General features: G+C 44.3%; 1 protein-coding gene across 1 annotated transcript in view; it reads left to right on the forward strand.

Moving 5' to 3' along the window:
• Positions 1 to 1,097: 1,097 nt before the first annotated feature.
• The window catches only part of GRM4 (glutamate metabotropic receptor 4), a 240,234-nt gene continuing 213,951 nt past the window's right edge, over positions 1,098 to 27,380 (forward strand). Inside the window, exon 1 of the mRNA XM_075264267.1 lies at positions 1,098 to 1,330. The gene's annotated coding sequence lies outside the window, so the exon portion shown is untranslated. The remainder of the gene's footprint in view (positions 1,331 to 27,380) is intronic.

Genomic DNA, 27,380 nt, shown 5'->3' on the forward strand with positions numbered 1-27,380 from the left:
TTGTTTCCATGACTTTGATTTGGTGCATATTTGTTTATGTTTTCCACCATTGTTGTGCATTATCACTATATCTCCTATGATGTATAGTTTTGGTAATAGATATCTTTTGCTTGTTACAGATCAGTTCAGATGAAGGTCTACACGACCGAAACGTCAACTATTGTGATCTATCAATCTTTTTCATATTACTGCAATCCCTATGTCCAAAGGCACAACAAATGATGTACACGGTGTTGTAAATAAATTTATTTCCCTTTTTGGCAACAAAACCTGTGTGTGCGACAACATTTTTTGATCAATCTGATTGTGGGGTCGAAGGACCCTTTGACGTCTGCACCACACTTTCTAAATTTGTGAGTGTGCGGCACCATTGCCTTTTTTTCAGCCCCCTGGCTGTGACCTGTCTCTGGGGGGTCCTGATCCGTCTGTCACCAGAAGAGAGATTGAAGGTGTGATAAGTCGCACGGCTGCCTCCACACTGCAGGTGACTGGAGCAGCTGAGATCTCTGCAGGGAATGCTCACATACTATGGGGGTACCCAGATGTAAATCACAGCACTACTAGCGGGGGGTGGGCACACTCATATTTTGACAGCAGCAGCATGACGATGGAACCGGTCACTAGCTCAGTCTCCTAATCCAATAACAGAGGTATTGGTGAGGAGGGGGTGACACGGGGTGGTTGTGTAAGAGTACAGGAATCTAAAGCTTGAAAGGGAAGGACCTGCCTTCTTAGAGGAGGAGAAGGAGGGTGGGGGCTTCTAGATCACAGAGGGAGCAGCGGTGGTTTGTAGACAACCTTCTTCTCCTGAGGGTGGGGGGAGCAGGAGAAGACCTTTCCCGTTCTACACCAGTAAGCTGTGCAGGAGCTCCAGCTATCAGAGGACGTGGTGTAGAGAGTGCGCTATGAGAGACTCCCCGACACTGTGAGATTCCAGCACTGTCTATGTGGACAGCTCCATACAGGACTCTGCTAGTGGACAGCTCGCCTCACGACGGCTATAGGGTCGCTACACAGCTCCACACAGGACTCTGCTAGTGGACAGCTCGCCTCACGACGACTCCACAGCAATAGCACAACGGTTCTTTATACCTGTTAGGACCCAAGGGAAGCGGCTGTCACTTCCATTTCTTTGCTATGGGTAATTGATGTGTTTATCGGTCCAGCCTTGCTTTGCTTGGGCTACTATGCATCCTCACAGGCTATCCAGACACTTCCTGGTTACGTAGAACCCCTAGACTGCTGCAGGAAAAGGGGAAATCCATCTGTATCTCCACCCCCTCCTACAGAAGATGACCACTGAAGAGTATGGTGTGGAAAGTCAAAGCTGGTGAGTTATCCCTGAGGAATAGTCAGTATAGCAGCGATCCTCTAATGCTGCTGACTGATCCCTGTGCAGAGCCTTTATCTAGACTTCTCAGTATGCTGGCTAGATCCCATTATCACCACCTGGAAAGTGAGAGAGGGAAAAAGAGACAACATGGAAAGTGATTCACAAGAGATGTGTGTGACTCCCCTGTGCTTCTGAGTGTGAAAATGCAGATGTGCTTTACACTGCGCTTGTATCTGGAAGACTGTCACATGCAGGTAGTACATGGATCAGAAAGACTCACTGCCAAATCTATACAGGGTCTGTTAGCTGTCCCTCTGTATGTCTGCTGATGCCTTTCTATCTGTCATCTCTCTCTCTCTCTCTCTCTCTCTCTCTCTCTCTCTCTCTCTCTCTCATCTATCTATCTATCTATCTATCTATCTCATATCTATCTATCTATCTGTCTGTCTATCTATCTATCTATCTATCTATCTCTCATCTATCTATTCCTCTACAGTCCCATTCTTAGCTATGCACATCCACACAATCTCAGCTGTCGTTCCTCCTGCGATATAAATCTATCCTTTCTGACTGCAGGTCTGTCTAAGCATTGAAGAGAAATCTCAGTCTAATTCCTGCCCTACTTCTTGTCACCCCTGTAACTATACTTCCAACTCTCATTGTTTCTTATACAAAACCTTCCCGTGCTTTGTGCCACCTGCTTTATCCTAAGCTGCGCTCTGTCTCCACATCAATCCTCACTATGTATCATATTCATCCCATGCACTCCCTGTCCATTTCCTTTACTCTCTCCCCAGTATCTTATGTAGCACTCCCTCTCATCTCCTATACCCCCTCCACCACCCCCTTATGTTTTCCTGTGCGTTAAATATTTTCATCTGCTCCTCTGAATTGCACCCATTTAACATCTTTAGGGCAGACTGCTCCAGTCTGTGGTTGGCAGCAAGAAGTCTTGATTAAAATCAGACCTTGTCTCTTGCAGTGGAGAGATTTATAGGAGCTGGAACACAGTGGGCAATTAAAAAGCCATTTTAGTAGGGGGGAAGGGGTTAGGTTACACTACAGTATGAAATATAGGAGAGTAGCATTACCTCAATAGGGAAAAGCCTATAAATATTTATTTTCCTTGCCAGGTTACACTAAGTGATATACTACCTATTAAAGATGGGGTTTAGATGGAATATTTCGACAGTCTGCAGAATAAAAGGTTCTTGAGAACTGTCAAACAATTGTTGTCTTGGACATATCTAATATATGTTTTGTCATGCTAAAAATGAAGATTTATTGCAGGAATGTAACAGCTATAATATCCTATTTTCAAGTAATAGAATCAGACAGTCTACATAATTTGTTCAGATGTCTTTCGGTATTTCACAGCTAAATGACAAATTTTTGGACAATGGTATCTAATGAATTACAATAATAATAATAATGATAACAATAATAATAATGATAACAATAATAATACATTAGATACATGCATACTACATCACATTTTCCAGAGTCATGGGTAAATGCAGAATGAAAAAAATCACCATCTGTTATATGTCATATAGGGCTTGTAAAAAGGTCTGGATACTAGATTGTAGACTTTTAATAACCATTTGTTATTTCTAAGTACATTGGTAACACAGTTTGCTCTTCATTTACTTTCTCAGTACAAGCCTTTACATCTAAGCTTTATGACAGTGTAGTCTTCTTACAACAGATTGCATGGACTGTTTCATCACAACCGATTGATTCTCTGACTGTAGATTATGAGAGATGTTAGCTTTTGATATGCTTGTATGTGGCTACTTACATGGGAGCTGTGTTTAGTGCTGGGAACAGGCAAGGAATGCAAATATCTACAGACTGCATTGTGGGAGCATTTCTTACCAGTGCTATTACTGCTTATGGTATTTCCGGGACTGTATCTAGCATACAGTAGCTGAGTATTATTCAGTAATAGTCAAGTCTGTGCACTTTGTAAAACTTTATTTTACTATATTGTACATAATGTGGGAAATAAAACATATAGTGTGAGTATTGCATGTAATTATGAAAGGACAGCCCTTTTCTATAAGCCCTATTAGGTTCATGGATGTCATATGCAAAGTAGAGAGGCAATACGAGGCAACTTCTGCACAAACATAACTATTTACTTTAATGGGGATATCCACTGATCAGTAAGAAGAGATTGGTAAAGGTGTTGTCCTCCTTTACACAGTGAATAAATGTATTCATCATTTCATTTCATTTCATGCTTCAGATCAGATTGGTGAACACTTGCTCATGGTGTGTCAGATTTTCAGTAACAAAAAATTGAGCAGTACCAAAGGGTGTGAATTTTCTATAGAGCCCTACATGAAATGTAGAGAAATGTAGATTTACGCCGACATCTGACCTACAGGTGCAATATATCAGTACATAATGTTGAATAGATTTCACCCATTTGTCATTGTTTCCTTATAACAAGATACAAAGCAGTTAGTTTTAGCTATACAATATTTACTGTTATTTCACATACTTGGCTAATGCAACCACAATGATTAGGAATGGCCATTTTAGAGGAACTTTTGTTTCTAATCATTGGCCGCTGTTTTACAACAGTTAAATGATGCAGATCTTTAGTTCATCTCCATACTGTTTTATAATTGTGAATATGTTGCCTATTGTTACAGAAACAATCCATTCAACTAGCATGCAACTGTTTGCCCATTGGGTGATCGTTTTTACATTTATAGGAGTCTATTATCAGAAATGTTTTGTTCCTAGGAATGGTAGTTCCCAATAATTGGCGCAATATCTGCTTTAGATTGTTTCATATGGCATTTTAATTGCACATTTTATGTATGTCCTGGGAAAATTACTGGCTTATACAATAACAGACCTATAGTCTCCTAATATACTGTATTTTTTTGGGGAAAAGAAGGGTGCGTCTTATAGTCTGAATGTGGCGCCTGGCATCCGCTGTAATAGAGAGGCGGAAGCCGGCAAGTGATAGATACCATCACAGGTGCCGGGGCCTGCGACATCGCTGCGCTCCTCTGCCCTGCATGAAGCCAGCAGCGGCAGCGGCGATGCTATTCCGCTCCTCCGTCCCCCGCCGCTGGCTTCATGCAGGGCAGGGCAGCGATGTATCAGGCCCCAGCACCTGTGATGGCACCTATCCCTTGCCGGCATCCGCCTCTCTAGTATAGCGGATGCCGGGTCAGTATCGGTGGCCCTTCTCCCCCGGGGCCGGTCCCCACCGGCCCCATACCTGTTAAGTTGCAGGCCGGCTCCTGCGCGGCGATATCGCAGGAGCCGACCTGTTCGGGTGACAGCCGGGAGCCTAATGAGGCTCCCCGGCCTGTCACGGCTATATATTAGTATTGCGGCTGGGTCTATGACCAGCCGTAATACTAATAGACAGAATGTCCCATAGATGGCAATACAGTTGTATTGCCGTCTATGGGCTTGATTGCAAGTCCCATAGACGGCAATACAGTTGTATTGCCGTCTATGGGACTTGCAATCAAGTGACCGCAGGTTCAAGCCCCCGGGGGGGAATAAAATTGTAAAATAAAAAAAAAAAAAGCTTTCAAAATATATAATAAAAATATGAAATAAATAAAAGTTCTAAATCACCTCCTGTCCCTAGAATATATATATAAAAGTAGAAAATCATATATCATAAACCACCGTTTTTTTTTTTTCAATACAAGGTGATCTAAGCAATAGATATTCCCCAAAATGGTAAACTAAAAAGTACTTCTGGCCCCGCAAAAAAAAAACACTCTATGCATCCCCGTACAGCTGCAGGGTCACCTGTCAATGTGGCCTTGCAGCTGTTGCAAAACTACAACTCCCATATATTAAATATTTTACCAGTTTTTGCTTCAAAATTTTTTTCCCTATTTTCCTCCTCTAAAACCTAGGTGCGTCTTATAGTCCGAAAAATACGGTACTGATGAAGGCCAAAATGAGTTGTTTTTTTTTTTGTCTGCATTCAGCTGTATCCACTGGTGGTTCTGATTTTATTAACTGTATGAAATAGTGCAGCAGACTGCTCTATTTTATACAGTAACATCCAGTAAGTAAAAAAAAAGTATATAGTGCAGCATACATTTAATAATATTTCAACATATTGAGATGGAGGCCACTCAGGCATTGGTCCCAGACATCTGTTTAATGTATGCGCCCAGACTATTTTGTTAAATATGCAGGGAGAATAAAATATTAAAAATAAAATGAACACAATCTTACAGGAATTTTATGGGGGCTACACAGTATTTTACTGGAGAGAATAGAAAGCTGAACTATAGAGATACTCTTCCTTCTGTAAGAGACTTACAGAATTGCCTACTCACACTGCTTCAGTTTCGTAAATGTTACTACTACAGGTACTATAAAGAAGGAGTAATCGGATTGTAATATTGGTGACCAATCATTTCAGTTGTATATTGCAGAGTGGTTCTGCTTGAATTGCAGCTCAGCCTATTCAAACAGGCCGCATGATTTTTCAAAGTGACAGTGGCCTGAGAAGCTAAAGCATCAGATACCTAAGTGCTAATGCCACTTCAAGAAGCTGATCTGTGGCAGTCCCCCCACCAAGCTGATATTGATAACCTATCCTAAGCCTAAGGTTACAGGCAGCATTTTTTTAAAAAAAGCTTTTATTTACATCTGTGTTTATCATTCACTTTTATTCTGTGATATTTTAAAATTTATCAGCATTGAAAAAGTGGTAAGAACTGAAGGAGTCAAGAATAACTTTAAATGATATGTACCATACTCTGTGGAAAAAATGCAGCTAATTAAAGGGGTTTTTCCACTTTCAGACCAATATTGAGAGACAAATGTTATTGTTTGTATAATAAAAGTTGTATAATTTTTCATTATACTTTCTGTATCAATTCCTCACGGTTTTCTAGATCTTTGCTTGCTGTCATTCATTCTTCTTACCTCTAGTGGATGAGATTCTGACCATGGTCATGTGATATATAGTCTATGATCATGTGGTAAACACACAGGAGCCACTCGTTATCGTCACAGCACAGTAATCAGATATCTGCCTGGTAATGAGCTGTACACTTGTGTGCTCATCACATGATCATGGACTGTAAATTACATGACCATGGTCAAAATCTTAACCACTAGAAGTAAGCATACAGATATAGAGAAAACCGTGAGGAATTGATACAGAAAGTATATTGTAAAATAGTATAACTTTTTATCATTCAAACAATAGCATTTTTCTCTAAGTATTCGTCTGAAAGTGGCTAAACCCTTTAAGAATGGTTTTAAACATAGAAATGTTAATATCTTATTTTTCTATACAAATATAGGCTTGCTGAAATCTTTCTGTCTTTTCATGTAATCCGAGACAGATTGTGTGATGTTGAGATCAGTGTTCTGTGGGGGCCATATCATCACTTTGCCAGGTTACTATGTTTTCATGCATAGTTGAATTGCCTAGCCTTGTTTTTGTATCAAAGGTAAGGCTTTTTGGCTGCTATTCTTCCATGGTGACCAGTTCCGGTCAGATTTTCAAGTAAGCATGTTGTATTTCTCATCTGCTGCACTGAGTTTCCTTGGTTGACCACTGTGTCTGTGGTCCTCAATGTTGTCTGTTTCTCGGAGCATCTTCAAATTTGGCTGGGCCAGAAGACAGTTTGTATACTTAGAAGAATTGATGCTGTTTTGAAGGCAAAGATGGTGACACCAAATATTGATTTGATTTAGATTTTTCTTTTGTTTATTCATTTCATTTTTTAATTGGAAAAAATAAACTATTAACATGTCAGTTTTTGAAAGCAATTTTACTTTGCAGCATTTTTTACATACCTGCCCTATTGTTTTAGAGAGTACTGTATATCTTCACCACCAGATCATTTTTTTTTTATTAATGGTACTAGAATGAAGTTAATTTGCAGTAGATTTGCCAACATTTTGTGTCCACAGTTCTTCAGACTTATATGTCTCCAGGATAACAAATTGCAAACAAGCTCTATATAGTCTGAAATTGCAGCTATACTTCCGAACATCCATCCTCTAATTTTTAACAATGCAAATTTGATGGGTTAGCAAGAAGTTGAAAACATACCAAAGATAGTGTGAGTGCAGAATCAGAATATGCTAAATTTGATTGTAATTTTTTTTTTTTTTTTTAAAGAAATGCATAGATCTACAAAGGAGATGTAAACACAAATCATATGGCAATTTTGTTCAAGAATATTGGTAAAGTTGCCAAGTTATTTTTCACTTTAAGTGGCTCAGGAGCTGTGTAAGAAGGAAAGGTTGGGGTTCTTGGAGAAACCGAGACTTTGCTGTGGGCTGCAGGCTCTATGATAGGGATGGGCTGCATCTCATACCCTGTGTTGGGGGAGAAGATGGTGAAATAGTTGGAGGAATGTTTAACCCCTTCCCAACTTCTGCCATACTATTACTATTTTTGGTATTTAAATCTGGTGGCCACTCAGGAGCTGAACAGCCATCATACCCACCGGGTCTTTGATGTATTATACAGCAAAGACCTGGTACTAAAGCTCATGATAAGTGACTGCACTGATCATGGTCAGTCGAGCCTGCTGTACCTTGGTCAGCTTTGGGGAGGATCAAGACCAAGATCTGGGACTGACGATCCATTGCCATGATAGCTGTGAGCCTATTGAAGGCTCCCAGGAATGTCTGACATTAACTTCTATTACAGGGTGCTCCATGCAGCCTGTAATAGAAATGCCAGTAATTTGCAATATATTCTAATATACTAATTACAGTTAAAATAAAAGAATAAATAGAACCTAGAACATATATAAAAGTACTTAAATACTGAGAAACACATACACATTAGGTATCCCTGTTTCCAAAAATGCCTTTTTTCTGTTTGGTGAAAAAAATTAAAACAGCCGAACTGTCTTTTTTTCATTGTTTCACCTCCCATAACAATTTGAAAGTTGAAAAAAATGTGATCAAAGCAATAGACATTTTCCAAAATGGTTTAACTAATTAACTATAACTACATCTGGCTCCACAGAAAAAGACTCCCTATGCATCACTGTTAGAGATGAGCGAACACTAAAATGTTCGAGGTTCGAAATTCGATTCGAACAGCCGCTCAATGTTCGTGTGTTCGAACGGGTTTCGAACCCCATTATAGTCTATGGGGAACAGATACTCGTTAAGGGGGAAACCCAAATCCGTGTCTGGAGGGTCACCAAGTCCACTATGACACCCCAGGAAATGATGCCAACACCTCTGGAATGACACTGGGACAGCAGGGGAAGCATGTCTGGGGGCATCTAACACACCAAAGACCCTCTATTACCCCAACATCACAGCCTAACAACTACACACTTTACACACTCAATACCACCTCTCTGACAGTAGGAAAACACCTTGAAACATGTGTATTTGGCACTTGCAGTGAGGAGAGCTTGTCACCAGCAGTGAATTTGGCCCTTGTAGTAAGTTGAGGTTGGCACCAACATTTGTTTTGAAAATCAGGGTGGATTGAGCCTCTAACCAGCAGAGTTTGGGCAAATTCATGGTGGAGGGAGCCTCTAAAAACCCCAGTTTGGACCAATTCATGGTGGAGGGAGCCTCTAACCAGCCCAGTTTGGGCAAATTCATGGTGGAGGGAGCCTCTAAAAAACCCAGTTTGGACCAATTCATGGTGGAGGGAGCCTCTAACCAGCCCAGTTTGGGCAAATTCATGGTGGAGGGAGCCTCTAACCAGCCCAGTTTGGACCAATTAATGGTGGAGGGAGCCTCTAACCAGCCCAGTTTGGACCAATTAATGGTGGAGGGAGCCTCTAACCACCCCAGTTTGGACCAATTCATGGTGGAGGGAGCCTCTAAACAGCCCAGTTTGGGCAAATTCATGGTGGAGGGAGCCTCTAAAAAACCCAGTTTGGACCAATTCATGGTGGAGGGAGCCTCTAACCAGCCCAGTTTGGACCAATTAATGGTGGAGGGAGCCTCTAAACAGCCAAGTTTGGACCAATTCATGGTGGAGGGAGCCTCTAAAAACCCCAGTTTGGACCAATTCATGGTGGAGGGAGCCTCTAACCAGCCCAGTTTGGGCAAATTCATGGTGGAGGGAGCCTCTAAACAGCCCAGTTTGGGCAAATTCATGGTGGAGGGAGCCTCTAACCAGCCCAGTTTGGACCAATTAATGGTGGAGGGAGCCTCTAACCAGCCCAGTTTGGACCAATTAATGGTGGAGGGAGCCTCTAACCACCCCAGTTTGGACCAATTCATGGTGGAGGGAGCCTCTAACCAGCCCAGTTTGGACCAATTCATGGTGGAGGGAGCCTCTAAAAAACCCAGTTTGGACCAATTCATGGTGGAGGGAGCCTCTAAACAGCCCAGTTTGGGCAAATTCATGGTGGAGGGAGCCTCTAAAAACCCCAGTTTGGACCAATTCATGGTGGAGGGAGCCTCTAACCAGCCCAGTTTGGGCAAATTCATGGTGGAGGGAGCCTCTAAAAAACCCAGTTTGGACCAATTCATGGTGGAGGGAGCCTCTAACCAGCCCAGTTTGGGCAAATTCATGGTGGAGGGAGCCTCTAACCAGCCCAGTTTGGACCAATTAATGGTGGAGGGAGCCTCTAACCAGCCCAGTTTGGACCAATTAATGGTGGAGGGAGCCTCTAACCACCCCAGTTTGGACCAATTCATGGTGGAGGGAGCCTCTAAACAGCCCAGTTTGGGCAAATTCATGGTGGAGGGAGCCTCTAAAAAACCCAGTTTGGACCAATTCATGGTGGAGGGAGCCTCTAACCAGCCCAGTTTGGACCAATTAATGGTGGAGGGAGCCTCTAAACAGCCAAGTTTGGACCAATTCATGGTGGAGGGAGCCTCTAAAAACCCCAGTTTGGACCAATTCATGGTGGAGGGAGCCTCTAACCAGCCCAGTTTGGGCAAATTCATGGTGGAGGGAGCCTCTAAACAGCCCAGTTTGGGCAAATTCATGGTGGAGGGAGCCTCTAACCAGCCCAGTTTGGACCAATTAATGGTGGAGGGAGCCTCTAACCAGCCCAGTTTGGACCAATTAATGGTGGAGGGAGCCTCTAACCAGCCCAGTTTGGACCAATTAATGGTGGAGGGAGCCTCTAACCACCCCAGTTTGGACCAATTCATGGTGGAGGGAGCCTCTAACCAGCCCAGTTTGGACCAATTCATGGTGGAGGGAGCCTCTAAAAAACCCAGTTTGGACCAATTCATGGTGGAGGGAGCCTCTAAACAGCCCAGTTTGGGCAAATTCATGGTGGAGGGAGCCTCTAAAAAACCCAGTTTGGACCAATTCATGGTGGAGGGAGCCTCTAACCAGCCCAGTTTGGACCAATTAATGGTGGAGGGAGCCTCTAAACAGCCAAGTTTGGACCAATTCATGGTGGAGGGAGCCTCTAAAAACCCCAGTTTGGACCAATTCATGGTGGAGGGAGCCTCTAACCAGCCCAGTTTGGACCAATTAATGGTGGAGGGAGCCTCTAACCAGCCCAGTTTGGACCAATTAATGGTGGAGGGAGCCTCTAACCACCCCAGTTTGGACCAATTCATGGTGGAGGGAGCCTCTAAACAGCCCAGTTTGGGCAAATTCATGGTGGAGGGAGCCTCTAAAAAACCCAGTTTGGACCAATTCATGGTGGAGGGAGCCTCTAACCAGCCCAGTTTGGACCAATTAATGGTGGAGGGAGCCTCTAAACAGCCAAGTTTGGACCAATTCATGGTGGAGGGAGCCTCTAAAAACCCCAGTTTGGACCAATTCATGGTGGAGGGAGCCTCTAACCAGCCCAGTTTGGACCAATTAATGGTGGAGGGAGCCTCTAACCAGCCCAGTTTGGACCAATTAATGGTGGAGGGAGCCTCTAACCACCCCAGTTTGGACCAATTCATGGTGGAGGGAGCCTCTAAACAGCCCAGTTTGGGCAAATTCATGGTGGATGGAGCCTCTAAAAAACCCAGTTTGGACCAATTCATGGTGGAGGGAGCCTCTAACCAGCCCAGTTTGGACCAATTAATGGTGGAGGGAGCCTCTAAACAGCCAAGTTTGGACCAATTCATGGTGGAGGGAGCCTCTAAAAACCCCAGTTTGGACCAATTCATGGTGGAGGGAGCCTCTAACCAGCCCAGTTTGGGCAAATTCATGGTGGAGGGAGCCTCTAAACAGCCCAGTTTGGGCAAATTCATGGTGGAGGGAGCCTCTAACCAGCCCAGTTTGGACCAATTCATGGTGGAGGGAGCCTCTAACCAGCCCAGTTTGGACCAATTAATGGTGGAGGGAGCCTCTAACCACCCCAGTTTGGACCAATTCATGGTGGAGGGAGCCTCTAACCAGCCCAGTTTGGACCAATTCATGGTGGAGGGAGCCTCTAAAAAACCCAGTTTGGACCAATTCATGGTGGAGGGAGCCTCTAAACAGCCCAGTTTGGGCAAATTCATGGTGGAGGGAGCCTCTAAAAAACCCAGTTTGGACCAATTCATGGTGGAGGGAGCCTCTAACCAGCCCAGTTTGGACCAATTAATGGTGGAGGGAGCCTCTAAACAGCCAAGTTTGGACCAATTCATGGTGGAGGGAGCCTCTAAAAACCCCAGTTTGGACCAATTCATGGTGGAGGGAGCCTCTAACCAGCCCAGTTTGGACCAATTAATGGTGGAGGGAGCCTCTAACCAGCCCAGTTTGGACCAATTAATGGTGGAGGGAGCCTCTAACCACCCCAGTTTGGACCAATTCATGGTGGAGGGAGCCTCTAAACAGCCAAGTTTGGACCAATTCATGGTGAAGGGAGCCTCTAAAAACCCGTTTGGACCAATTCATGGTGGAGGGAGCCTCTAACCAGCCCAGTTTGGGCAAATTCATGGTGGAGGGAGCCTCTAAACAGCCAAGTTTGGGCAAATTCATGGTGGAGGGAGCCTCTAACCAGCCCAGTTTGGACCAATTAATGGTGGAGGGAGCCTCTAACCAGCCCAGTTTGGACCAATTAATGGTGGAGGGAGCCTCTAACCACCCCAGTTTGGACCAATTCATGGTGGAGGGAGCCTCTAAACAGCCAAGTTTGGACCAATTCATGGTGGAGGGAGCCTCTAAAAACCCCAGTTTGGACCAATTCATGGTGGAGGGAGCCTCTAACCCCAGTTTGGACCAATTAATGGTGGAGGGAGCCTCTAAACAGCCAAGTTTTGGGAAATTCATGGTGGAGGGAGCCTCTAACCAGCCCAGTTTGGACCAATTCATGGTGGAGGGAGCCTCTAAACAGCCCAGTTTGGGCAAATTCATGGTGGAGGGAGCCTCTAAAAAACCCAGTTTGGACCAATTCATGGTGGAGGGAGCCTCTAACCAGCCCAGTTTGGACCAATTAATGGTGGAGGGAGCCTCTAACCAGCCCAGTTTGGACCAATTAATGGTGGAGGGAGCCTCTAACCACCCCAGTTTGGACCAATTCATGGTGGAGGGAGCCTCTAAACAGCCAAGTTTGGACCAATTCATGGTGGAGGGAGCCTCTAAAAACCCCAGTTTGGACCAATTCATGGTGGAGGGAGCCTCTAACCAGCCCAGTTTGGGCAAATTCATGGTGGAGGGAGCCTCTAAACAGCCCAGTTTGGGCAAATTCATGGTGGAGGGAGCCTCTAAAAAACCCAGTTTGGACCAATTCATGGTGGAGGGAGCCTCTAAACAGCCAAGTTTGGACCAATTCATGGTGAAGGGAGCCTCTAAAAACCCGTTTGGACCAATTCATGGTGGAGGGAGCCTCTAACCAGCCCAGTTTGGGCAAATTCATGGTGGAGGGAGCCTCTAAACAGCCCAGTTTGGGCAAATTCATGGTGGAGGGAGCCTCTAACCAGCCCAGTTTGGACCAATTAATGGTGGAGGGAGCCTCTAACCAGCCCAGTTTGGACCAATTAATGGTGGAGGGAGCCTCTAACCACCCCAGTTTGGACCAATTCATGGTGGAGGGAGCCTCTAAACAGCCAAGTTTGGACCAATTCATGGTGGAGGGAGCCTCTAAAAACCCCAGTTTGGACCAATTCATGGTGGAGGGAGCCTCTAACCAGCCCAGTTTGGACCAATTAATGGTGGAGGGAGCCTCTAAACAGCCAAGTTTTGGGAAATTCATGGTGGAGGGAGCCTCTAACCAGCCCAGTTTGGACCAATTCATGGTGGAGGGAGCCTCTAAACAGCCCAGTTTGGGCAAATTCATGGTGGAGGGAGCCTCTAAAAAACCCAGTTTGGACCAATTCATGGTGGAGGGAGCCTCTAACCAGCCCAGTTTGGACCAATTAATGGTGGAGGGAGCCTCTAACCAGCCCAGTTTGGACCAATTAATGGTGGAGGGAGCCTCTAACCACCCCAGTTTGGACCAATTCATGGTGGAGGGAGCCTCTAAACAGCCAAGTTTGGACCAATTCATGGTGGAGGGAGCCTCTAAAAACCCCAGTTTGGACCAATTCATGGTGGAGGGAGCCTCTAACCAGCCCAGTTTGGGCAAATTCATGGTGGAGGGAGCCTCTAAACAGCCCATTTTGGGCAAATTCATGGTGGAGGGAGCCTCTAAAAAACCCAGTTTGGACCAATTCATGGTGGAGGGAGCCTCTAACCAGCCCAGTTTGGACCAATTAATGGTGGAGGGAGCCTCTAAACAGCCAAGTTTGGACCAATTAATGGTGGAGGGAGCCTCTAAAAACCCCAGTTTGGACCAATTCATGGTGGAGGGAGCCTCTAACCAGCCCAGTTTGGGCAAATTCATGGTGGAGGGAGCCTCTAAACAGCCCAGTTTGGGCAAATTCATGGTGGAGGGAGCCTCTAACCAGCCCAGTTTGGACCAATTAATGGTGGAGGGAGCCTCTAACCAGCCCAGTTTGGACCAATTAATGGTGGAGGGAGCCTCTAACCAGCCCAGTTTGGACCAATTAATGGTGGAGGGAGCCTCTAACCACCCCAGTTTGGATCAATTCATGGTGGAGGGAGTCTCTAACCAGCCCAGTTTGGACCAATTCATGGTGGAGGGAGCCTCTAAAAAACCCAGTTTGGACCAATTCATGGTGGAGGGAGCCTCTAAACAGCCCAGTTTGGGCAAATTCATGGTGGAGGGAGCCTCTAAACAGCCCAGTTTGGGCAAATTCATGGTGGAGGGAGCCTCTAACCAGCCCAGTTTGGACCAATTAATGGTGGAGGGAGCCTCTAACCAGCCCAGTTTGGACCAATTCATGGTGGAGGGAGCCTCTAAACAGCCCAGTTTTGGCAAATTCATGGTGGAAGGAGCCTCTAACCAGCAGAGTTGTGGGAAAGCAGGGTGGAGGGAGCCTCTAACCAGCAGAGTTGGTGGAAATCAGGGTGGAGGGAGCCTCTAACCAGCAGAGTTGGGGGAAATCATGTTGGAGGGAGCCTAGTATTAGCAGAATTGTGCAACGCTTATGGTGGATGAGTATGAGGATGCGGAGGAATTGGAGAGGTTGAGTACAGACATGGAGTTTCATGTTGGGGTGCTTTACACAGGTGGGCACAAAAATGAAGGCTCTATCCAGTGGTGGTTCATTTTTATCAAAGTGAGCCGGTCGGCACTCTCAGCTGACAGACGGGTGCGCTTGTCAGTGATGATGCCACCGGCTGCACTGAACACCCTCTCAGATAGGACGCTGGCGGCAGGACAGGACAGCACCTCCAAGGCATATAGGGCAAGTTCAAGCCACAGGTCCAACTTCGACACCCAATACGTGTAGGGCGCAGAGGGGTCGGAGAGGACAGGGCTGTGGTCGGAAAGGTATTCCCGCAACATGCGCCTATACTTCTCACGCCTGGTGACACTAGGACCCTCCGTGGCGGCACTTTGGCGAGGGGGTGCCATCAAGGTGTCCCAGACCTTAGACAGTGTGCCCCTCGTTTGTGTGGACCGGTGAGAACTTGGTTGCCTACTGGAGGAACTGCCCTCCCTGCCGCCAACGTCACATGCTGGAAACATCTCCATCATATTCTGCACCAATTGCCTGTGGCAAGCATTGATGCGATTGGCCCTCCCCTCTACCGGAATAAAAGACGAGATGTTGTTTTTATACCGGGGGTCAAGGATAGCAAAGATCCAGTACTGGTTGTCCTCCATGATTTTGACAATACGCTTGTCGGTTGTAAAGCACCCCAACATGAACTCAGCCATGTCTGCCACAGTGTTAGTTGGCATGACTCCTCTGGCCCCACCGGAAAGTTCAATCTCCATTTCCTCCTCATCCTCCATGTCTACCCATCCGCGCTGCAACAATGGGACGATTCGAAGTTGCCCGGAAGCCTCCTGTATCACCATCACATCATCGGACAACTCTTCTTCCTCCTCCTCCTCCTCCTCCTCCTCCATTAAACGCAGTGAAGCGGACAGATGTGTGGACCTACTCTCCAGCTGTGACGGATCGGATGCTATCCCTAACTCCTCTGTGTGATCTGAGTTATCCCTGATGTCAATCAGGGATTCTCTCAGAACACACAAGAGCGGGATTGTAAGGCTCACCATCGCATCCTCAGAGCTCACCCTCCTTGTGGACTCCTCAAAGACCCGTAGGATGTCACAAAGGTCTCTCATCCATGGCCACTCATGGATGTGAAACTGAGGCAGCTGACTTTGTGGCACCCTAGGGTTTTGTAGCTGGTATTCCATCAAAGGTCTCTGCTGCTCAACCACTCTATTCAACATCTGAAACGTTGAGTTCCAGCGTGTGGGGACGTCGCACAAAAGCCGGTGTTGTGGCACATGCAGGCGTTGCTGGAGAGATTTTAAGCTAGCAGCGGCTACTGTCGACTTGCGAAAGTGGGCGCACATGCGCCGCACTTTCACCAGTAGCTCTGGAACATTGGGGTAGCTCTTTAGGAAACGTTGCACCACTAGGTTGAAGACGTGGGCCAGGCATGGAACATGTTGGAGTCCGGCAAGCTCCAGAGCTGCTACCAGGTTCCGGCCGTTATCACAAACGACCATGCCTGGGCCCAGGTGCAGCGGCTCAAACCATATTGCCGTCTCATCGAGGAGGGCATCCCTCACCTCGGAGGCAGTGTGCTGTCTGTCCCCCAAGCTGATCAGCTTCAGCACAGCCTGCTGACGTCTACCAACGCCAGTGCTGCAACGTTTCCAACTCGTAGCTGGGGTCAATCTAACAGCGGAGGAGGAGGCGGTGGCGGAGGAGGAGGCGGTGGCGGAGGAGGAGGCGGTAGAGGAGGAGGAGGAGGGGGGTGTTCTTCTCGTGTCCCTGCCAGGAATGTTAGGCGGGGAGACGAGGTACACCGGGCCAGTTTGGGAAGCAGTCCCAGCCTCAACTACATTCACCCAGTGTGCCGTCAGTGAAATGTAGCGTCCCTGTCCGCATGCACTTGTCCACGCGTCGGTGGTCAAGTGGACCTTTGTGCAAAGCGCGGAACTAAGGGCCCGCCTGATGTTGAGTGACACGTGCTGGTGCAAGGCGGGGACGGCACACCGGGAGAAGTAGTGACGGCTAGGGACGGCATAGCGAGGTGCCGCAGTTGCCATCAGGTCCAGGAAGGCGGGAGTTTCAACAAGCCGGAACGCCAACATCTCCTGGGCCAGCAGTTTAGCGATGTTGGCGTTCAAGGCTTGCGCGTGTGGGTGGTTAGCAGTGTATTTCTGCCGCCGCTCCAATGTCTGAGAGATGGTGGGTTGTTGTAAAGAAACGCCTGATGGTGCCTTTGATGGTGCAGGAGAAGGAGATAAGACAGGACCAGGGGAGGATGAGGTAGAAGTCAACAAAGTGGCGGAGGCAGATGAAGTGGTGTCCTGGCTCGTCCTCTGGAGTGCATCGCCAGCACAGTCAGCAGTGGCAGTGGCAGAGGCAGAGGCAGTGGCAGAGGCAGTGGCAGTGGCGTGAACGGCAGGCGGCCTTTGTCCTGCCGTTGCTGCCTGCCACTGATTCCAGTGCTTGGATTCCAAATGACGGCGCATTGAAGTGGTGGACAGGTTGCTCTTCTCAGAGCCCCTAATCAATTTCGAGAGGCAAATTGTGCAGACAACACTATATCTGTCCTCGGCGCATTCCTTGAAAAAACTCCACACCTTCGAGAAACGTGCCCTCGAGGTGGGAGTTTTTCGGGGCTGGGTACGAACTGGAACATCTTGGGAGATTCCGGGTGTGGCCTGGCTTCGCCTAAGCTGCTGACCTCTGCCTCTGCCTCTAGCTACCCTTTTTGGTGCTGCACCTGCCTCAACATCCACACTACTTTCCCCGCTTGACATCCCCCCTGTCCAGGTCGGGTCAGTGTCCTCATCATCCACCACTTCCTCTTCCAACTCCTGTCTCATCTCCTCCTCCCGCACAATGCGCCGGTCAACTGGATGCCCTGACGGCAACTGCGTCACATCATCGTCGATGAGGGTGGGTTGCTGGTCATCCACCACCAAATTGAACGGAGATGGAGGAGACTCTAGTGTTTGAGCATCTGGACACAGATGCTCCTCTGTTAGGTTCGTGGAATCGTGACGTGGAGAGGCAGGTTGAGGGACAATGAAAGGAGCGGAGAACAGCTCTGGGGAGCAGGGACAGTTTGGGTTATTGTTCTGTAAAGCTTCGGAATTTTGGGAGGAAGGAAGACAAGACTGTTGGGTAATAGGAGGAGAGGAGGCAGAGTCTGACTGGCTGCTGGACAATGTGCTGTAAGCGTTCTCTGACAGCCATTGCAAGACCTGTTCCTGGTTCTCGGGCCTACTAAGGTTTGTACCCTGCAGTTTAGTTAATGTGGCAAGCAACCCTGGCACTGTGGAGTGGCGCAATGCTTGCTGCCCCACAGGAGTAGGCACGGGACGCCCTGTGGCTTCACTGCTACCTTGCTCCCCAGAACCATTCCCCCGACCTCGCCCACGGCCTCGTCCACGTCCCTTTCCGGGAGCCTTGCGCATTTTGAATTCCTAGTTAGAAATTGGCACTGTATACCAGTAGTAAAAATTGTGGGTGCACGTAACCCCAATATATTCTTTGAATTCCCAGTCAGACACTGGCACTATATGGCAGTAGCAAGAAATGAGGGTATTTGTATTCCCAATATACTCTTTAAATTCCCAGTCAGACAATGGCACTGTATACCAGTAGTAAAAATTGTGGGTGCACGTAACCCCAATATATTCTTTGAATTCCCAGTCAGAAACTGGCACTATATGGCAGTAGCAAGAAATGAGGGTATTTGTATTCCCAATATACTCTTTGAATTCCCAGTCAGACAATGGCACTGTATACCAGTAGTAAAAATTGTGGGTGCACGTAACCCCAATATATTCTTTGAATTACCAGTCAGAAACTGGCACTATATGGCAGTAGCAAGAAATGAGGGTATTTATAACCCCAATATATTCTTTGAATTCCCAGTCAGACAATGGCACTGTATACCAGTAGTAAAAATTGTGGGTGCACGTAACCCCAATATATTCTTTGAATTCCCAGTCAGAAACTGGCACTATATGGCAGTAGCAAGAAATGAGGGTATTTATAACCCCAATATATTCTTTGAATTCCCAGTCAGACAATGGCACTGTATACCAGTAGTAAAAATTGTGGGTGCACGTAACCCCAATATATTCTTTGAATTCCCAGTCAGAAACTGGCACTATATGGCAGTAGCAAGAAATGAGGGTATTTGTATTCCCAATATACTCTTTGAATTCCCAGTCAGACAATGGCACTGTATACCAGTAGTAAAAATTGTGGGTGCACGTAACCCCAATATATTCTTTGAATTACCAGTCAGAAACTGGCACTATATGGCAGTAGCAAGAAATGAGGGTATTTATAACCCCAATATATTCTTTGAATTCCCAGTCAGACAATGGCACTGTATACCAGTAGTAAAAATTGTGGGTGCACGTAACCCCAATATATTCTTTGAATTCCCAGTCAGAAACTGGCACTATATGGCAGTAGCAAGAAATGAGGGTATTTGTATTCCCAATATACTCTTTGAATTCCCAGTCAGACAATGGCACTGTATACCAGTAGTAAAAATTGTGGGTGCACGTAACCCCAATATATTCTTTGAATTACCAGTCAGAAACTGGCACTATATGGCAGTAGCAAGAAATGAGGGTATTTATAACCCCAATATATTCTTTGAATTCCCAGTCAGACAATGGCACTGTATACCAGTAGTAAAAATTGTGGGTGCACGTAACCCCAATATATTCTTTGAATTCCCAGTCAGAAACTGGCACTATATGGCAGTAGCAAGAAATGAGGGTATTTGTATTCCCAATATACTCTTTGAATTCCCAGTCAGACAATGGCACTGTATACCAGTAGTAAAAATTGTGGGTGCACGTAACCCCAATATATTCTTTGAATTACCAGTCAGAAACTGGCACTATATGGCAGTAGCAAGAAATGAGGGTATTTATAACCCCAATATATTCTTTGAATTCCCAGTCAGACAATGGCACTGTATACCAGTAGTAAAAATTGTGGGTGCACGTAACCCCAATATATTCTTTGAATTCCCAGTCAGAAACTGGCACTATATGGCAGTAGCAAGAAATGAGGGTATTTGTATTCCCAATATACTCTTTGAATTCCCAGTCAGACAATGGCACTGTATACCAGTAGTAAAAATTGTGGGTGCACGTAACCCCAATATATTCTTTGAATTACCAGTCAGAAACTGGCACTATATGGCAGTAGCAAGAAATGAGGGTATTTATAACCCCAATATATTCTTTGAATTCCCAGTCAGACAATGGCACTGTATACCAGTAGTAAAAATTGTGGGTGCACGTAACCCCAATATATTCTTTGAATTCCCAGTCAGAAACTGGCACTATATGGCAGTAGCAAGAAATGAGGGTATTTGTATTCCCAATATACTCTTTGAATTCCCAGTCAGACAATGGCACTGTATACCAGTAGTAAAAATTGTGGGTGCACGTAACCCCAATATATTCTTTGAATTACCAGTCAGAAACTGGCACTATATGGCAGTAGCAAGAAATGAGGGTATTTATAACCCCAATATATTCTTTGAATTCCCAGTCAGACAATGGCACTGTATACCAGTAGTAAAAATTGTGGGTGCACGTAACCCCAATATATTCTTTGAATTCCCAGTCAGAAACTGGCACTATATGGCAGTAGCAAGAAATGAGGGTATTTGTATTCCCAATATACTCTTTGAATTCCCAGTCAGACAATGGCACTGTATACCAGTAGTAAAAATTGTGGGTGCACGTAACCCCAATATATTCTTTGAATTACCAGTCAGAAACTGGCACTATATGGCAGTAGCAAGAAATGAGGGTATTTATAACCCCAATATATTCTTTGAATTCCCAGTCAGACAATGGCACTGTATACCAGTAGTAAAAATTGTGGGTGCACGTAACCCCAATATATTCTTTGAATTACCAGTCAGAAACTGGCACTATATGGCAGTAGCAAGAAATGAGGGTATTTGTATTCCCAATATACTCTTTGAATTCCCAGTCAGACAATGGCACTGTATACCAGTAGTAAAAATTGTGGGTGCACGTAACCCCAATATATTCTTTGAATTACCAGTCAGAAACTGGCACTATATGGCAGTAGCAAGAAATGAGGGTATTTATAACCCCAATATATTCTTTGAATTCCCAGTCAGACAATGGCACTGTATACCAGTAGTAAAAATTGTGGGTGCACGTAACCCCAATATATTCTTTGAATTCCCAGTCAGAAACTGGCACTATATGGCAGTAGCAAGAAATGAGGGTATTTGTATTCCCAATATACTCTTTGAATTCCCAGTCAGACAATGGCACTGTATACCAGTAGTAAAAATTGTGGGTGCACGTAACCCCAATATATTCTTTGAATTACCAGTCAGAAACTGGCACTATATGGCAGTAGCAAGAAATGAGGGTATTTATAACCCCAATATATTCTTTGAATTCCCAGTCAGACAATGGCACTGTATACCAGTAGTAAAAATTGTGGGTGCACGTAACCCCAATATATTCTTTGAATTACCAGTCAGAAACTGGCACTATATGGCAGTAGCAAGAAATGAGGGTATTTATAACCCCAATATATTCTTTGAATTCCCAGTCAGACAATGGCACTGTATACCAGTAGTAAAAATTGTGGGTGCACGTAACCCCAATATATTCTTTGAATTCCCAGTCAGACACTGGCACTATATGGCAGTAGCAAGAAATGAGGGTATTTGTATTCCCAATATATTCTTTGAATTCCCAGTCAGACAATGGCACTGTATACCAGTAGTAAAAATTGTGGGTGCACGTAACCCCAATATATTCTTTGAATTCCCAGTCAGACACTGGCACTATATGGCAGTAGCAAGAAATGAGGGTATTTGTATTCCCAATATATTCTTTGAATTCCCAGTCAGACAATGGCACTGTATACCAGTAGTAAAAATTGTGGGTGCACGTAACCCCAATATATTCTTTGAATTACCAGTCAGAAACTGGCACTATATGGCAGTAGCAAGAAATGAGGGTATTTGTATTCCCAATATATTCTTTGAATTCCCAGTCAGACAATGGCACTGTATACCAGTAGTAAAAATTGTGGGTGCACGTAACCCCAATATATTCTTTGAATTCCCAGTCAGACACTGGCACTATATGGCAGTAGCAAGAAATGAGGGTATTTGTATTCCCAATATATTCTTTGAATTCCCAGTCAGACAATGGCACTGTATACCAGTAGTAAAAATTGTGGGTGTATATAGCCCCAATTCTATTGCTAGGGGACTTGCAGGGTATTTCTGGGGTGAAGGTGGGGGGGCACACCGTTGGAACGGGTATCGGGGTATATATCGGGTATACGGGAATACACTGACAGTGTATTCCATTCAGGATCCTGGGAAAGCTGGGTTGCGGCGATTGAGCCCGTCAGTGCCACGTTACACTGACAAGCTTCTCCCTGGAATTTAGCTCTTACAAGAGCTGTTGGTTATCTTCTCCTTCCTATCCTAGCCTGTCCCTGCCTACCCAGAATCTAAGCCCTAGCTAGCTGGACGGAAACCTCCGTCCTCGGTGAATTGCAAGCTCAGAATGACGCGAACCTGGGCGGCGCTGTTCTTTTAAATTAGAGGTCACATGTATTCGGCAGCCAATGGGTTTTGCCTACTTTTTTCAACGTCACCGGTGTCGTAGTTCCTGTCCCACCTACCCTGCGCTGTTATTGGAGCAAAAAAGGCGCCAGGGAAGGTGGGAGGGGAATCGAGTAATGGCGCACTTTACCACGCGGTGTTCGATTCGATTCGAACATGCCGAACAGCCTAATATCCGATCGAACATGAGTTCGATAGAACACTGTTCGCTCATCTCTAATCACTGTACACAGAAACATAAAAAAAAGTTACGGGTGACTCTAAGAAAACATTTTTTATTAAGTTTTGCATTTTTCTAAGGGGTTAAAACTAAAATAAATTAAATTATGAAAGTAATCATACAGACCCATACAATACAGGTGACTTGTAATTTTGGCTGCAAAGTGAATGCCATAAAAACAAAGCCCCCAAGAAAGTCTCACACATGCACTTTTTCTCAAAGTCCCCATTCTTAATTTATTTACAGATTTCCAGTACATCATATGGAAAAAAAAATGATACTGTTACAAAGTACAATTTGTTCCGCAAACATTAAGCCCCCATACTGTTCTATGAATGGAATAATAAAGACGTTATGGGGTTTGGAAGATGGGGAGTCAAAAACGAAAATCAAAAATGCCATTCGGCAGAAAAAGGTTAAACTACGACTGGGGTGGAGGGTAATAACAGATGTAGATGGCAAGAAAGTATAGACATGGAATAAGGGCTAAGTAATGTAACTGGGGCTGTAATGGGGGTGGGGTGAGGACAGTCAAAAGGCATAGGAAAAGTAGGGATATGGATAGACACATAAAATGTATGTATAATAAAGTCAGAAGTCTCACTAACAAGATGGAAAAACTAGAGGTGATAATGTTGAAAGAGAAATATGACATAATGAGGATAAGTGAATCATGGCTGGACTCTAGCTATGACTGAGCTTTAAATATACAGCAGTACAGTATCTTTAGAAAGGAGCATAAAAATAGGAAATGGGGAGGGGATTGCTTGTACGTAAAATTCTGCCTTAATCCTGGGTATAATGGTGGAGCAGGAAGGGGAAAAAGGCAGGTTCATTAAATGCCTTCTTCTCTAATGTATTTACACACACAAACACGCACACACACACACAATCAATGACCAAAGACATGATTGGGGGAAATGTAAATTCTCCATTAAATGTTTAACCCAAGAGGAAGTACGGTGCCGCCATCAAAATACTAAATTATGTGGGGGCAACATGGTGGATTAGTGGTTAGCACTGCAGTGCTGGAATCCTGGGTTCGAAACCCACCAGAAACAACATTTGCAAGGAGTTTGTATGTTCTCAACGTGTTTGCGTGGATTTACTCCCATTCTACAAAGACATACTGATAGGAAAAAAAAAGTACATTGTAATCCCTATATGGGGCTCACAGTCTACATATGAAAAAACAAAACTAAACTAAAATATGAGTAATCACTGGACCCAGATGGCAGACACCCTCCAGACAGACGCTTATGTCTAATATTTAAGGATTAAGTAATGACTGGGTCTGTTCCACAGGGTTAGCACATATCAAATTTTGTAACAGAATTCAAAAAAGGGTTCTGAAAGTGGAAACTGTAATCTATAGGCCAGTAAGTTTGACTATGGTTTTGGGTAAGATACTTAAAGGGATTCTATCATTGGGAAAACTCATTTTTAACTAAGCACATATTTGCATAGCCTTTAGAAAGGCTATTCCACACATACCTTTAAATTGTTAATCCTCTCAGCCATTTTTGAATTAGCCCGCTTTTATTGATTTGCTAATTAGCCAGCAATGATCACCAGAAGTTCACTGAGCACTGTGTGCTGTGTGTACACAGGGGGAGGTGAGAGCAGGGAGGCTGATGAGTCGTCATCATCATCATCATCATCAGTAGCAGAAGCCTCCCTGCTCTCACCTCCCCCTGTGTACACACAGAAGACAGTGCGCAGTGAATTTCCGGAGTGCACCTTGCTGGCTAATTACCATATCAATAAAAGCTGGCTAATTAAAAAATGGCTGGGAGAATTACTAAACAGAAGGTATGTCTGGATTAGCCTTTCTAAAGGTTATGCAAATATATGCTTATTTAAAAATGAATTTTCTCTTTGATAGAATCCCTTTAAAGGTTTTCTAAAAGTTGCTATCCTGGAGTATCTCAATGCTGTAATGCCCAATCAGCATGGATTTATGAGGAATCGGTCTTGCCATAATAATCTGATCAATTTCTATGAGGAGGTCAGTTGGTAATGCAATGGACGTGGTGTATCTGGACTTTTCAAAGGCTATTGATACTCTACCAGATAAAAGGTTGATATGCAAATGTGAATGTTTGGACTGGGGGAAAAGATATAAATTTGGGTTCACAACTGGCTCGGTGAAAGGAAACGAGGGTATTTGTTAATGGTAAATACTGGGTTTGGACTTGATGGACCTGTGTCTTCATCCCACCTTATCTACTATGTAAATATGCATTGGAGCAAAAAAATCTTTAAACCATTCTTATACATTAATAAGAGAAAAATGAGGTTTTCACTTTAATGTACATCTCTCCTTCCATTGCAAATGGAGATACATATAGGTTGAGTTGAATGCACCTAATCCTCATGTCCTTTTTAATGCTTTTTGGTGTAGTAACAAATGAAAACTAGTGGATAAAACATGGGAGTATTTGTGCCCCCAATCACAAACTCAATCACATAGTAGGCTTGATTTTTTCCACTTCACGAAACACAAAATAAAAAATCTCATTGCTTGCTGTGGGCAACTGCTGTATATTTTCTTTGTTGTAGTTTTCATACTTGATGTCCTCTATATCTTGGATTGGACATAACCTTTTATGTATCATAATAGTACATTTATTTTGAAAGAGGTTGTATACAAGCAAGTGCTTAACTAGGAATGCTAGGACCACATATCAAGTTTTTCACTGGTTCCACTCTGGCCCCCATGTTGTATAATGTCCTATTTACTGATCCCACACATAGTATATTGCATTTTTATTGGCCACCATATAGTTTACAAGTGTACATATAGTAACTGTCCCCCATTACAAGTCCCCATACAGCAAGAGTCAATGTTACGGGCCAAAATACAGTAACAGCCCCCTTATAGGTCCCTACACAATATAATTTTCCCTCATACAGGCCCCCACAGAGGTACTTTAGGTTTCTACCTACTAGATTACGTCACACTTGAGTAGTGCCAACACAAAATTTGTATTTTTATTTGTCAGTAGAGACAGAGTTAAACGTTTTTCGGTATCAGGAGATACCTTCATCAGACTCTTAATAAAGGATGAAAATAACATAGAGGGAATGCTCCTGTATATTCAATGTGATAATAGCGAATTCTCCGCATAATAACCAACAGGGTCCGCTTATGAGAGCAACAGATGGTCAGTATGTAAGGACGCGGCACCAAACATAATGCTGTAGCGCTGAAGAAAAGGGCACGCCCTTGGTTATTATGCCTGTTGGTTATTATGCAGAGAATTCGCTATTACCACATTGAATATACAGGAGCATTCCCTCTATGTCATCCTTTATTAAGAGTTTGATGAAGGTATCTCCTGATACTGAAAAACGTTTAACTCTGTCTCTACTGACAAATAAAAATACAAATTTTGTGTTGGCACTACTCAAGTGTGACACACCATTACTGTAAATTTGGGGCAGGACCCTACGTTCACACCAACGACCATATCTTATTGCAACCCTCTACCATACCTACTAGATTAGTTTCGCAGGTAATGGCTGATTTTCATTTACTCCAGTTCCATGGCCTCCTCCTCCATGGGATGCTGCATATTATATCCTGACACTGAAGAGCATCAGGAAGTGACAATGGGACATAACGTGACAATTCCTGGAGGCCTAAGCAGAGAAGACTGTGAAAAAGAGCAGGGATAGGTAGGTGAAAACTGGCCCCCAGAGCAGCCGATATAGCGGCTATGACAGTAGTTATGCCCCTGTATGCAAACTAGAATACCTGTACCCAGTATATGTAAAAGAAAAACATTCCTTCCTCATTTTCAAAATGTCATGGATCACTGATGCTTCACCCCTGAAATTACACTTCTTAAGGATAACACAAAAAAACCATTGCTATAAAGCATGTTGTAAATCTGCTGCCTTACCAGAAATTTCCCGTGAATAACTCTAATTTAATATATCCCCATTAAAGGGGAAAGATGTCTTAGTGTCCAGAACCCAACAATCACAAGAAAGGTGGTCTCATGAGCACCTTGTGGATGAAATGGTAATGAATATGGTTGACTACTGCTCAAATCATGTCTGTGGAACTCCCATAATGGCAATCTCCTTCAGTCACATAGAACATAAAGGATTGGTGGCTGAGCATGTGCAGCACCACTCCATTGTCAAGGGGCACTCAGCGATCAGACACTTATGCCATATCCTGTGGATAAAAGTAAAAGTGTTAGTGGGAGACCCAGCGCCATTCTTTACATCGGAAGAGTCTTTATACAAGACATTTACTATTCCTCACCATTAGTCAATACCATGTGGTATGAGTGATATGTAGATTTTCCTGGTTGTTACACAGTACCATTCTAATTCTAGGAAAATATCAGTAAAGTCAGTAAAGTGAAATAAAATGCTCTTTACAGTGAACGCCCAACCCTGAGCATGTTTTTTTTAATTGTAAAATTGTGTCTAAAATTCTGCTCTGATTATTTTCTTAACATATAACACTGACTGTATCAGTTTTATGTCAATATACATCAATAGACATACACTGATCAACCATAATATTAAAATTAAATGTCCACTGTTGTGTAGAGGTAACTCTTGTCACTCTGTCACAACAATTGTGTTATGGTGTTTGGAACCAATTTGGCTCTGATCTTGTAAGTTGTGAGGAGTCCTTGATGTTTTACCATCACATCTCAGAAATGCTCACTGTTACTGAGATCCTGGTGCCATCTCTGCCCAGGTTTTTATAGCTACATGATATAAAAGAAAATGTTACTTATCATTGTTTGCTC

The sequence above is a fragment of the Leptodactylus fuscus genome, chromosome 2 (genome assembly GCF_031893055.1).
Source record: "Leptodactylus fuscus isolate aLepFus1 chromosome 2, aLepFus1.hap2, whole genome shotgun sequence".
NCBI lineage: Eukaryota > Metazoa > Chordata > Amphibia > Anura > Leptodactylidae > Leptodactylus > Leptodactylus fuscus.